The 12278-nt window shown below is 38.5% G+C and overlaps 1 long non-coding RNA gene across 1 annotated transcript in view; it reads left to right on the top strand.

Moving 5' to 3' along the window:
- The window catches only part of LOC135102583 (uncharacterized), a 61128-nt gene extending 58758 nt beyond the window's left edge, over positions 1-2370 (top strand). Inside the window, exon 3 of the long non-coding RNA XR_010269687.1 lies at positions 2171-2370. This is a non-coding gene — a long non-coding RNA (uncharacterized LOC135102583). The remainder of the gene's footprint in view (positions 1-2170) is intronic.
- The last annotated feature ends 9908 nt before the right edge of the window (positions 2371-12278 follow it).

Here is a 12278-nt window from a genome sequence, read left to right as displayed (position 1 = left end):
TACATTCAAGTAATCCTCTTTGTAACCACTTGATTTCGCTCAAAACTCGCAACATTTCAGTGATGTGTGTGTGTGTGTGTGTGTGTGTGTGTGTGTGTGTGTGTGTGTGTGTGTGTGTGTATTTTTTGTGCATGTATATTTTTTGTGTATGTATTTGTCTGTATATTCTTTCTATATACGTATGATTATTTCTAGTTCTATATATTCTTTCCATATTTTGTTTATTTCTATAGCATTTTCTTTCTATATATGTTATTTGTATGGTATTGTTAACGTCTACTTTTTGAGCAATATACTTATCACCTTGACCTGCCAATCGTGAAAAAAATTTACCTTTACGCTGCCAAATAGTCTTTTTATATCTTGGGAGGAGTAGAAAAGGTACAATATGGAACACAAAGGAAGACTAACTTAACATATCTTCCTAATCCAAAAAGAGAGGTAGGGCAGAACTGATGAATGAGGATGATGATGATGATGATGATGATGATGATGATGATGATGATGAGGAGGAGGAGGAGGAGGAGGAGGAGGAGGAGGAGGAGTGACAAGGAAGATTCTGACCTTTGCTGTGACGGGAGGAGGTTATTGATACTTCACCGTATTTCTCTTTTTTTCTTCTTTTCTTCCCAGTATTTCTTTTCTCCCTTTGTGATTACCCTGTCGATCTTTCTTCCCTCCTATCTCTTTCCCTTCTTCACTGCCTACCTGCCTGTCTTCCCGCCTACCTGTATCAACTCAATTAGAGTCTCTACCTGTCTAGTTGTATACTTTCACTATGTACATTACACTACACAGTCTCTATACATACATACATACATACATACATACATACATACATACATACATGGATATATTTCTCCTTCCTCGCCTCTCCCCATTTCCTTTTCTCCTTTCTATTTTCTCCTCATGTGTTTTCTTTCCTCCCTTCGTCTTTCCACCTTCACACCTCCCATCAACATCCCTTTCTTCCCTCCCTCATCTTTACACTGCCCCTCCTCTCCTTTCTCTCCCTCTCTCCTTCCTTCCTTCCTTCCCAATCTCTTCTCTCCGTCAGCTCACTCCCACTCCCTCCTTCAGGACACTTAAGCAAAGCACTCCCCTCTCGCCTTTCTCTCCATCTTTCCATCCTCCTCCTCCTCCTCCTCCTCCTGTCCTCGTCGTCTGCTGCTTCTTCACCGCACCTTCATAATCTCCCTCCTCTTCATCACACTTTCCTCCTCTCTCCTCTCTTATCCATCCCCCAGCTGACCCCCGACTTCATCCTCTCACTCTCACACCCTCCCTCAGCCCCTCCGTCACCGCCGCCCTTCAGCACACTGAGGGAAGCAGCGGCGCCCCTATCATCACGTTCATCTCGCCTCACGCAGCCTCCAATGAACGTCCTCTCGATCCCTGCTCTTCTGCGCCTCTCCTGCTCCTCTCCTCACCTGAACCTTTGCTAATTACCTGGGATCAGAAAGCGGTGAATACAATTTAATGCGATCTAATGCTTTTAATGCGATTTGATGGGATTTTGTGCGATTTTCCCTCCGTTGGTTCGTCAGGCGTGTGGGATTCGAGCTTCTTTTTCGTTTTCTTTTTCTACTCCACCGTCTGGTCTTGTTTTGCCTACACTGAGCCGCCGGGGAATGTGGAAGATTGAGGGAAGGAGGGAGGGGAGGAGGGAGGGAGAGAGGGAGGGAGGGTATAAGGTGCAGGGCGTAGGAAGAGGTAATGGATTTGTCTATCTTTAAATTTCTATGGTGAGTGGAGGAGAGGGTCAGTTTTGTGCTCGGTTTGTGGTGGTGGTGGTGGTGGTGGTGGTGGTGGTGATGGTGGTGGTAGTGGTAACTGTCTGGTCTTCATGTGTAGCTGTGTATTCATAGGATCCTCATTTTGTATGCATAAGCACGTGTATAAGTTCTGTGGCATATTCAGTGAATTTATGGGACCTGTTTTAGGATGTTTTTACTTCATACTTGTGTTTATACCCGTTGTCATTCCTGTCTGTGTGTTGTGTGTTGCAATGAGTATATACTGGTCCAAGCTCTGAGATGTGGTACAGAATGTGTGATTATGTGGCCAATAAACTTCCAAATGTTGATCTATGGTGAAAATTTGTTGTGGGTTTGATTCTCAGTGTCAGTGGCTAGTTATTACCCGTGGCTGTTGGTCTGTCTGTTTTCAGGTTAAGCAATTGATTAAGCTGAGCCCGCCGCAACAACAGGGTCATGTGATGCTGTCCTATCCTGGGGCGTTCGGTGCAATCTCTTAACCCTGTCACAGCTCTGGTCATGCCTTGGGAACATTCAGAGCACGGTGAAGAAGTGTTATTTGCACGGACACAGAAAAAAAAAAAATAGGAGGTTGATATCATCTTTTTTTAAGCACCAGTACGTATTTACGAAACTGTTGTGTGAGAAGTGCCTAAAAGTTGTAGGTGACTATGAGAAAATAGTGTGTCGCGATGAGAGGGTTAATAAAAAAATTACATTCAAGGGAAAGAGCTGGATGGTCTGTGGTGGAGGACTGTAAGCCATTCTACGCTGCACGAGCCCAGAGGGGGAGGCAGGCGGTGGAGAGTCGTCCCGTGCCACCACTCTGTTTCATCGCTGCAGGGACCACGTGTTTTTTGTCAAGGAAAAAAAAATATCGGCATTTTTATCGCCGTTGTCACTTAATTAAACATGAAATACCACGAAAATGACCCATCAGTTTCTTGAGTCCCAGTCTCTCTCTCTCTCTCTCTCTCTCTCTCTCTCTCTCTCTCTCTCTCTCTCTCTCTCTCTCTCTCTCTCTCTCTCTCTCTCTCTCTCTCTCTCTCTCTCTCTCTCTCCATGAACATATAACTGCATTGTCATTTTCTTTTTTCTTTATTTTTATATATTATTTATTTATTTTTTTATTGCTCTGACCATCACTTCGTCCCATCAACGAAGACACAGACACGTGACTCTTTACAAGAAGTGACACCTGAGGGAGAAGGTAGTCACGTTTGCTCCATTTGATATGTGATGGTGATGATAAGAATGATGATGATGATGACGACGATGATGAATTTGAAAGCTAAGAATTATGGGTCGTGTGGGCGTGTTCAAAGCCTTCCAGATGACTGAGAAACGGCATGATTATTGTGAGAAGCTGAGTAATCAAGCCGCTCTTATTTCCCATAGATTCTATTTTTTCCTCCACTCTTAACCCTTTCACTGTTTCTTGGTACATCTCTCCATAATTTCAAACTACTCTAAGGTATTTCTTTTGCTTCAGTCACCTGTAAACATTTTTGCTAACTAGACAATGGAAAATATATTCCCTTAATCTTTTTTTTTTTTGTCCTACCGGTATATGCCTGTGAAGACTGTGCAGTGGTGTCAGTGTTGTAAATCAGTGCGTATCGTAGTGAAAGGGTTAAGTCACTTGATCTGCGAATCTCCTTAAAATACTTGACAACTGATAGATTCCTAGCAGATCTTCACACTTTTATCACGTTCACTAGTAAACTCTGGAATACTCTGATTATGTGTATCATCCTGCCTATGACTCGAACTCTTTCAGGAGGGAAATATGAAATGCACAACTAGCCACCTCTTTTGATTTCACTCTTCCTGACTCTTTATGAACTGGCGCGTCTTTTGCTGGCTTTTTATTATCCCTTACTTTTCGCCATTAGCCAGTTTCCGTCACGCATAAAAAGAAGACAGTGTAAGATTAGCCATTTTACTGCAACAGTCGTCTTTTGTCAGTATTTAAGGTTACTGTAATAACTTATTTGGATGAACATGAAGGGGAAAAAAAGAATATGAATAAGAGAATTTCATCTGTGATAAACTTAAAAAGTACGTATTTAAGAGAATGTAGTATAAAAAATAAGTCTTAAAACTTGTACATTAGCTCCCAAAACTCTCTTTAAAGTGTGGTGCGAACTGTGGCTTAATGAAAGAAATGAAGCCTGCCATCTGATCACGTGTCGCGTCGGTGAGGTTGGTATGCATGACTTCACTTGATGCTAATATGCCGATCTATTTCCCAGGTCATAATATACAGCAACCATCCTTAGTGTGCAGGGCTGCCAACTGTTGCCACCGTAATCACCAAACGAGTCAAATAATATCGTTCATTGTGTCAGAATGTAGAGCTCTTAATTTTGGGAAGTACTGTATATGATTATGGGAAAGATGACTAGCAATGAAAATTAAGGAAAATGTTAACCGCAGTGGAAGTTAAGTCTCCCATATTTCTCTGCATCTGATTGTAGTGTGTTTGCTGTGGGCGCCTGAAGACCGAGCGGCAGTGTGTTTAGTGGCTGATATTGCACCGTTGGGATTGGTAATGTAATGCGAATTTCTACAAGGCCATGTTATTTGTTTGCTTCCGTTATACTTCTGTTATACCCAACTTTTTTTTTTCTTTTTACATACATTTTATATATTTTTTTTCGTTTATTTCAGTTACGTGCTCCTTTTATCTCCCAGTATTTTTTTTTTTTTTTTGAATATCAGGTCTGTAACATTATTTCGTACATTTTTTTATCTATTATTCTTTTAACATTCGAAGGTAAATGCTCGGTACACACACAACAACAAAAAAAATAGCATCGTTTTACAGCGTTCCCTCCAGCTAGTTTACAACCACTAACTGAAAACATATTTTTCCCCATGTTTTATCTGGACAGCCCGTTACCTCACCACGCCGCCAGCAGCTTCTTCTTAGTTGTCTATTAACAAATATTTCCATCACGTGCCTTCCCTACAGCCCTCCACCTCCCGCACCCATCTTCCCAACACGTCACGTCATGTCATGTCAACCCAGTCTTTCAGTTTTGTATTTCACAGTTCCCTCATCTCAGTGTCTCTTTCAAAGGACTGCAAAGGATAACAAACAGCGGTTATACGCGAGCCTAATTTGGTCTTAATTGTTTCGCTACACTGCTCTTCAGTAATTGGTTGTAGACAGCATAGTAAAAGGCTTCTCCCCACCCACTCATTCTTCCAGCTTTACTTGTATTTTTCATTTATCCGTCTCTCTCATAGCTTTCCGTCCGTCCGTCCTTCCATCCATCCATCCATCTATCCATCCATCTATTCATCCATTCATCAACTCTTCATCTTTTGTTATCATTTTCCTATAGTTTCAGTTTCTTATTCCTTAACCCTCACCGAGTCTGTCCTTTCTTTCTCCCGTTCATCCATTAAATCTCCACCCGCACCGCATTGCTATTATTCTTCCTGTCTTCTTTTCCATATCAGTCTTTTCTCTCCAATATTTGTCCTTTTCTCTTCCCATTCATCTAAGTTTCAATCCTGAGTCATTTTTCTCTTTCTTTCCAATTCCTCCTTTCACCTCAACATGTCTTTTCTTCACCTACCATCCATCTATCTGGCCATCAAGCGCCCGTCCCATCACCCCATCACTCCATCAGATAGTAATGCTCTCCGCCGCCCATCACGCCTTCTCGTCCCCCGCCTCCTTTTCCATCTTCCCGGCACATCGGCGTCGTATGTTCTTTAGGGAGAGAAAAATCACTTCAATTTGTGCTCACTGAGGTAGGAAGATGAGCTGGAAATGAACGTTCACACCCTGAATAATTCACGACACCTAGGCCCCCCCCTCGCCCCGCCCTATGAACCCCGTGAACCGTGCCCCGCCTTGTCGTAATGTGAAGCTTGTCTTACCTTGTCTTACCTTGCCTTGCCCTGCCCTGTCTTTGCCCTTTACCATCCAACCATGAATTCTACCCGATCCTTGATGTATACCCCGCTCCACCTTGCTCCTCTGTCCTGTTTTTTCTTGTTTCCAAATGCAGTATGAGGCAAACTTTTCCTGTGGTTGTTTTTTGCATTTCAAAGGATGAAAAAAATGTCTACCGAATAATGTAATTAAAATTTTTCATGATACATTAATCAAGTACTCTTCTTGGTATTAAGTAAGACAAGTAGAACAAAAAAAAAGTGATTTAACGTTTTTTTGCGTGCTTGTCAAATAATAATAGTCTTCATGGAACACGACAGATATCCTCAGAATCAAAAGACAGCTATCGTTATCGTTGTCATCAGTCTCTAGGTATCGTACTTGTAGAACAATATGTCTCGTTTTAGACAAATTGCACCATATAGTATAATTATTAAAAAACAGGTATCGTAGAAAACTAAAAACCAGATATCATGGTAGTATCGTAGGCACTATTACTAGACAACGCAATAATCAACACATCACGTATCACAGCATTACACCAAGTATCGCAGTATCATCATCACCAAACGGCAAATAACTTGGTAACCAAAACATCAAGTATCGTAAGCCCCCATCAGCTATCTCTGAATCGTAGTCAGCAACACCTTACACATCCATCATACCCAACAAACACCAAATAACAAACAACACACCTCAAATGCCACAACTCCCACCACATGCCTTCCTCTCTTAAGTCTCCAAGCACCAGATAACTTCACCAACTATCTCAATGTATCACCACTAACTCACCTGCACGGGGCTGTTCCCTTTAGTTCCTCCTCCCTCCCTGCTCATCTACCTGCCTCATCCCTCGGCCAGGTGAGGCGCGCGACAGGTGAGCGGATGAAAGCTTCAAGGGAGGCAGAACGAGTAATAATTAAGGATATGGATCATGTAGCTTCACGTTCATGGTGTAAGAGAGAGAGAGAGAGAGAGAGAGAGAGAGAGAGAGAGAGAGAGAGAGAGAGAGAGAGAGAGAGAGAGAGAGAGAGAGAGAGAGAGAGAGATTGAGGAGGGAGGATAGGATGGAGAGGTATGCTATTCTCTCTCTCTCTCTCTCTCTCTCTCTCTCTCTCTCTCTCTCTCTCTCTCTCTCTCTCTCTCTCTCTCTCTCTCTCTCTCTCTCGTGAATTAATTGCCGTGTGAAAAGAATTTACCATGACCTCTGTCTTTTTGTCTTTTTTTTTTTTTTTAGCTTACTCTAAAAGTTCTTGTTTATGGAAATGTTTAAAACTGCGGAATGTTTTTATTTACTGTTTTTTTTTTGTTTCGTCAGCAATGAAAAATTTATTTTGTTATTCCTTAAATCTTTTTTTGTTTTGTGCATTTTTTTCTAGGTGTAAAAAGTTTATTCATCACAGATTTAAACAAATAAATAAAAGTAAATAAGTAACTTGGAAGTTTAAAAAGTACGTGGGAAGGGAAGAGACTTTGTGATGACGTTGTTAATATTTTCATGCATATAATTAGTTGCACATTTCTTTTCATCATGAACGTCATTGTTATTATCATCAACATATGTGAGGAGGATGGAATATTACAAGCACTCCCCCCCCACACACACACACACACACACACACACACACACACACACACACACACACACACACACACACACACACACACACACACACACACACACACACACACACACACACACACACACACACACACACACACACACACACACACACACACACTTAAGCTCCAATTATAAACGGAAAAGTGTGTGTGTGTGTGTGTGTGTGTGTGTGTGTGTGTGTGTGTGTGTGTGTGTGTGTGTGTTTCTGGGTCTGTCTGTCTGTGTGTTTATCTGTAAGTCTGTGTCCTTGAAACTTGCTAATCTTAATGACGTAACTGTAATTATCATAAACAACAACAACAACAGCAGCAGCAACAAAACACATTAAAGATACACAAACACACCACCTTCCTCCACATAACAACACGCACCACCACCACCACCACCACCATGAAGCAGTACAATTCTTTTCTCACCACAATCTCCTGGAGAAACTGGAATCCTTTGTAGGATGTGCACGAGAGAGAGAGAGAGAGAGAGAGAGAGAGAGAGAGAGAGAGAGAGAGAGAGAGAGAGAGAGAGAGAGAGAGAGAGAGAGAGAGAGAGAGAGAGCGCATGTAAAATCGAGGCAACATGACAGGCTGTGGGAAGATCATGAGTGAGGTGACTAGAGAAGGCTTCACTTTACTTGGATGATTGACTGACTTAAATAAAATAAAGAAAAGCCCAGAATTTCCTCACATCCACCACCACCACCACCATCATTACAGGCAGACAGAGAGAGAGAGAGAGAGAGAGAGAGAGAGAGAGAGAGAGAGAGAGAGAGAGAGAGAGAGAGAGAGAGAGAGAGAGAGGGGGGTAAATGATACGATTATATAACGCATTACAACACCACCACCACCACCACTACCAACAACAACAACAACAACACATAACAAAACACACGCTCTTCCTTCCAACTTTCCTCCTCCTCCTCCTCCTCCTCCTCCTCCTCCTCCTCCTCCTCCTCCTCCTCCTCTTCCTCTTCCAGCAGCAGTGGCACTCGTTCAGTGTACTCTCTCCTCGTGGCGGACAAAGAGGCTACTTAACAAAAGGAAGTCGGGAACACGAGTACTCTTAAGGAAAGTTCACGTTACAGCGTTATCAGAGAGAGAGAGAGAGAGAGAGAGAGAGAGAGAGAGAGAGAGAGAGAGAGAGAGAGAGAGACCTTAGTATATTATTAATTTTCCATATATCTCTCCTGTTCTTCCATCTTCTTTGCTTTCCTTTTTTTTTTACTTTTCGTCTCTTCCTTTCTCGCTTTTTTCTTTTCCAAACGTAAGAATGCTTCCCTTCTGTCTCCTCTTCCGTTTTTCTTTTCCTTTATTTCCTCTTCCTCTTCCTTCTTTCACCTTCCTAACTTTTCCCATTATCATCCTCCTCTTTATCCTACCTTCCCTCCTCTCCCTCCTTTCGTCTTTCCTAAAGATTCTCTCTCTCTCCCCCTCTCTCTCCTTTTTCTATATATTTTTTTCTTCTTGTCTAATATTTATCCTTTCTACTTTATTAATCTATCCTGTGTTGTGTTCTAGTTTCTCTCCGTTCTTCTTTGTTTCCCTTCTCTTTTATATATATATATATATATATATATATATATATATATATATATATATATATATATATATATATATATATATATATATATATATATATATATATATATATATATATATGTTTATTTACTTTTTTTATTTATTTTTTATTTTTTGGTTTTTCCTCGCTTCATCCCTCGTGTCTTATTTTTCCCCATTTCGTATTTTGTTTTTCTGTCCTTTTCTTGCCTTCTTCACATCCGTTCTCATCTTCCTAATTAGTATTAATGTGCCTGAAGGTGAGAGAGAGAGAGAGAGAGAGAGAGAGAGAGAGAGAGAGAGAGAGAGAGAGAGAGAGAGAGAGAGAGATAGAGGGGGTGGGGGAGAAGGAGGTTATACCTTCCTCAGAAAAAAAAAATCAGCTGTATTTTTTTTAATTCTAAGAGTTAAACCAAAAAATAAATAACGTACTGTATATCTTGGTTTGTATTCAATTTAGAATAATTTTTCATGAAGCGTTCCTCTGGTGGTGCAGATGTCAGGAAGTTTATTTGTACCTACCACAAATGCCCAGTTCAAATCTTGTCTGGTGGAAGCGTAGTACAGGTGTTGATTAGTATGCGGTTACCTGAGCAAATTAGAACATGGTGAGGCGGTGGTCTATTGGTCAGCGTTTGGACGTGGTGATCTCAGTGACCCGGGTTCGAGCCTTACATAAAAACAAAAATAATAATAATAATAATAAGGGAAGCTGCAAGAAGCCATCAGGGCTACAACTGGCAAGTCCCTGTGTAAAATGTACATACCTATTTCCATCTATCACCCATAAATTTATTCATATGGACGCCCGTTCCTGTCTTTGTGTGGTGTTGTTTAATGCGAAGCTGTGGATTCAAGAGTAAAAGGCGGTAGATGATGTGAAGAGATGGAAATGTCAAAAACAAAAGGGAAAAGAAAACACATAAGGAGTTAGCTGAGCGCGTAGTCTAAATTTTAAAGTTCCCTAATGACTCAGCACTAGTAACCTAATTCCTGAATCTTTCAGTCGTCATTTACCTAAAGCAGGCCATTCTCAAGCCATCACCTCGTAGCCTTATAGTTGACGACGACTGCGTGGCGGACTTTGATGGCTTGGAGACAACAAACTCTTTTGGCTGGAGACGGGAGGGCATGGTCAGGGCTCTCTCTCTCTCTCTCTCTCTCTCTCTCTCTCTCTCTCTCTCTCTCTCTCTCTCTCTCTCTCTCTCTCTCTCTCTCTCTCTCTCTCTCTCTCTCTCTCTCTCTCTCCTCCCCCCCCCCAGTGAGAGATGAAAAGAGCAACACAACACTGAAAAGAGTGAACGAAATTACCACACCTGCCAGTCAAACAGGGGATCGCACCAGACTCAGCCGAGGGCGCGGATCTTATTGGACCAAACAAGAGACAAAACTGAAGAATAAGAAGAAAAATAAGCACTCCACTCAAAAGGAAAACTAAAATATTAAAGACAAAAATAATATGCATAACGATGAAACGGGCTATAGTATTCCCCCCACCTCCCCTCCCCCTTGCATACAACAAACAGGAGCAGATCGAGACTTTTACTTTTTTTTTTGTGGTAATACGGTATTATTGAATAAAAGTAGACTAACTATATATAGAAAAATATATACATACACACGAGAGTTGTCTTAAAAGAAAAATACAATCAACACTTTAAACACCATTTGTTTTCCCAGTGAATCCAGACAATTTTATTTATTTATTTATTTTTTTTTTCATCTGATTCCTCTTCCTCTGTTCCTCTTCAGGTAACAACTCCCCTCAGGAAGGCTCCAGTGAGAGAGGGACACGAGTATGGTGAAAAAAAAGAAATCTAGAGCCATTATGGAAAAATAAAAGAAAAGAATAGTCTTACGGGGAAAAAGTTCATTTCCAGAAAATAGAATAATGGATGCTTATAGCTGCAGGTAAAGAAATAAGAGAGCGGGAAATATAAAAAAAAAAGACATGTATCAGTAAAAAAAAGAAAAATCCCCGAAGAGAAAAATGGTGAAACTGGAATAAAAGTAAGATAAGAAGGAACATATAAAAAAAGCGAAAATAAAAAGAAATATGTATAAAAGAAATAAAACTGCCGCTCAAAGGAATAAAAGGTTAAAACTACACCACGAAGGAAAAAAAAAAGATAAAAGGAGGCAAGGACGAAGAAAATGAGGTAAAAATAAAGGCGTATGTACAAGAAATATTATATTACACGAGAAGGAAAAAAGACAAAAAACTTCTGGAAGAGAGAAGGAAAAACATTGCACCAAAGAAAGAGTAGAAAAATGCAGACAAAGACGAAGAAAAGGAAAATAAAATAAGTAAAAGGTGTGTCATACAGGAAATATTTCATCCACGGAAAAAAAGAAAGAAAAAAATGACAATCACGAAAAAAAGAAAAGAAAAAAAAAAAAAAAAAAAAATATATATATATATATATATATATATATATATATATATATATATATATATATATATATATATATATATATATATATATATATATATATATATATATATATATATATATATATATATATATATATATATATATATATATATATATATATATATATATATATATATATATATATATATATATGTATATATATATATATATATGTATATATATATATATATATATATATATATATATATATATATATATATATATATATATATATATATATATATATATATATATATATATATATATATATATATATATATATATATATATATATATATATATATATATATATATATATATATATATATATATATATATATATATATATATATATATATATATATATATATATATATATATATATATATATATATATATATATATATATATATATATATATATATATATATATATATATATATATATATATATATATATATATATATATATATATATATTCACGTTTTCACGAACGTGATTCACGTTTTCTATATATATATATATATATATATATATATATATATATATATATATATATATATATATATATATATATATATATATATATATAAGAAAACGTGAATCATACAAAATAATATGGAAATATGGAAAAATGGGAAATTACCACACAGACGAAAAAATAAAATAAGAAAATTCATTTACATGAGAGAAAAAAAAAGAAAATCGACACCAAAGAAAAATAAGAAAATATGGGTAAAAAATTAGAAAAGAAAGAAATGTGAAAAAAATAGAAAAGAAGGAAAGAAAAAACAGGAGGGAGCGGGTATAGACGAGAAATATTATATCGCCCCCTCACACACAAGGGAAGAAGAGGAGGAGGAGGAGGAGGAGGAGGAAGAGGAGGAGGAAGTGGAGAAAAATATGTGAAAACTTTCGCTCACACTTTGTTATTCATGATGCAAATTATTACCTCCTTTAGTATAATTTTGCTTTTCCTCGTCTATCTCTTCCTTTCTT

Source organism: Scylla paramamosain, chromosome 8, assembly GCF_035594125.1.
Source record: "Scylla paramamosain isolate STU-SP2022 chromosome 8, ASM3559412v1, whole genome shotgun sequence".
NCBI lineage: Eukaryota > Metazoa > Arthropoda > Malacostraca > Decapoda > Portunidae > Scylla > Scylla paramamosain.
The sequence above is the reverse complement of the archived record's forward strand: the minus strand, read 5'-3'. Positions and strand labels throughout refer to the sequence as shown.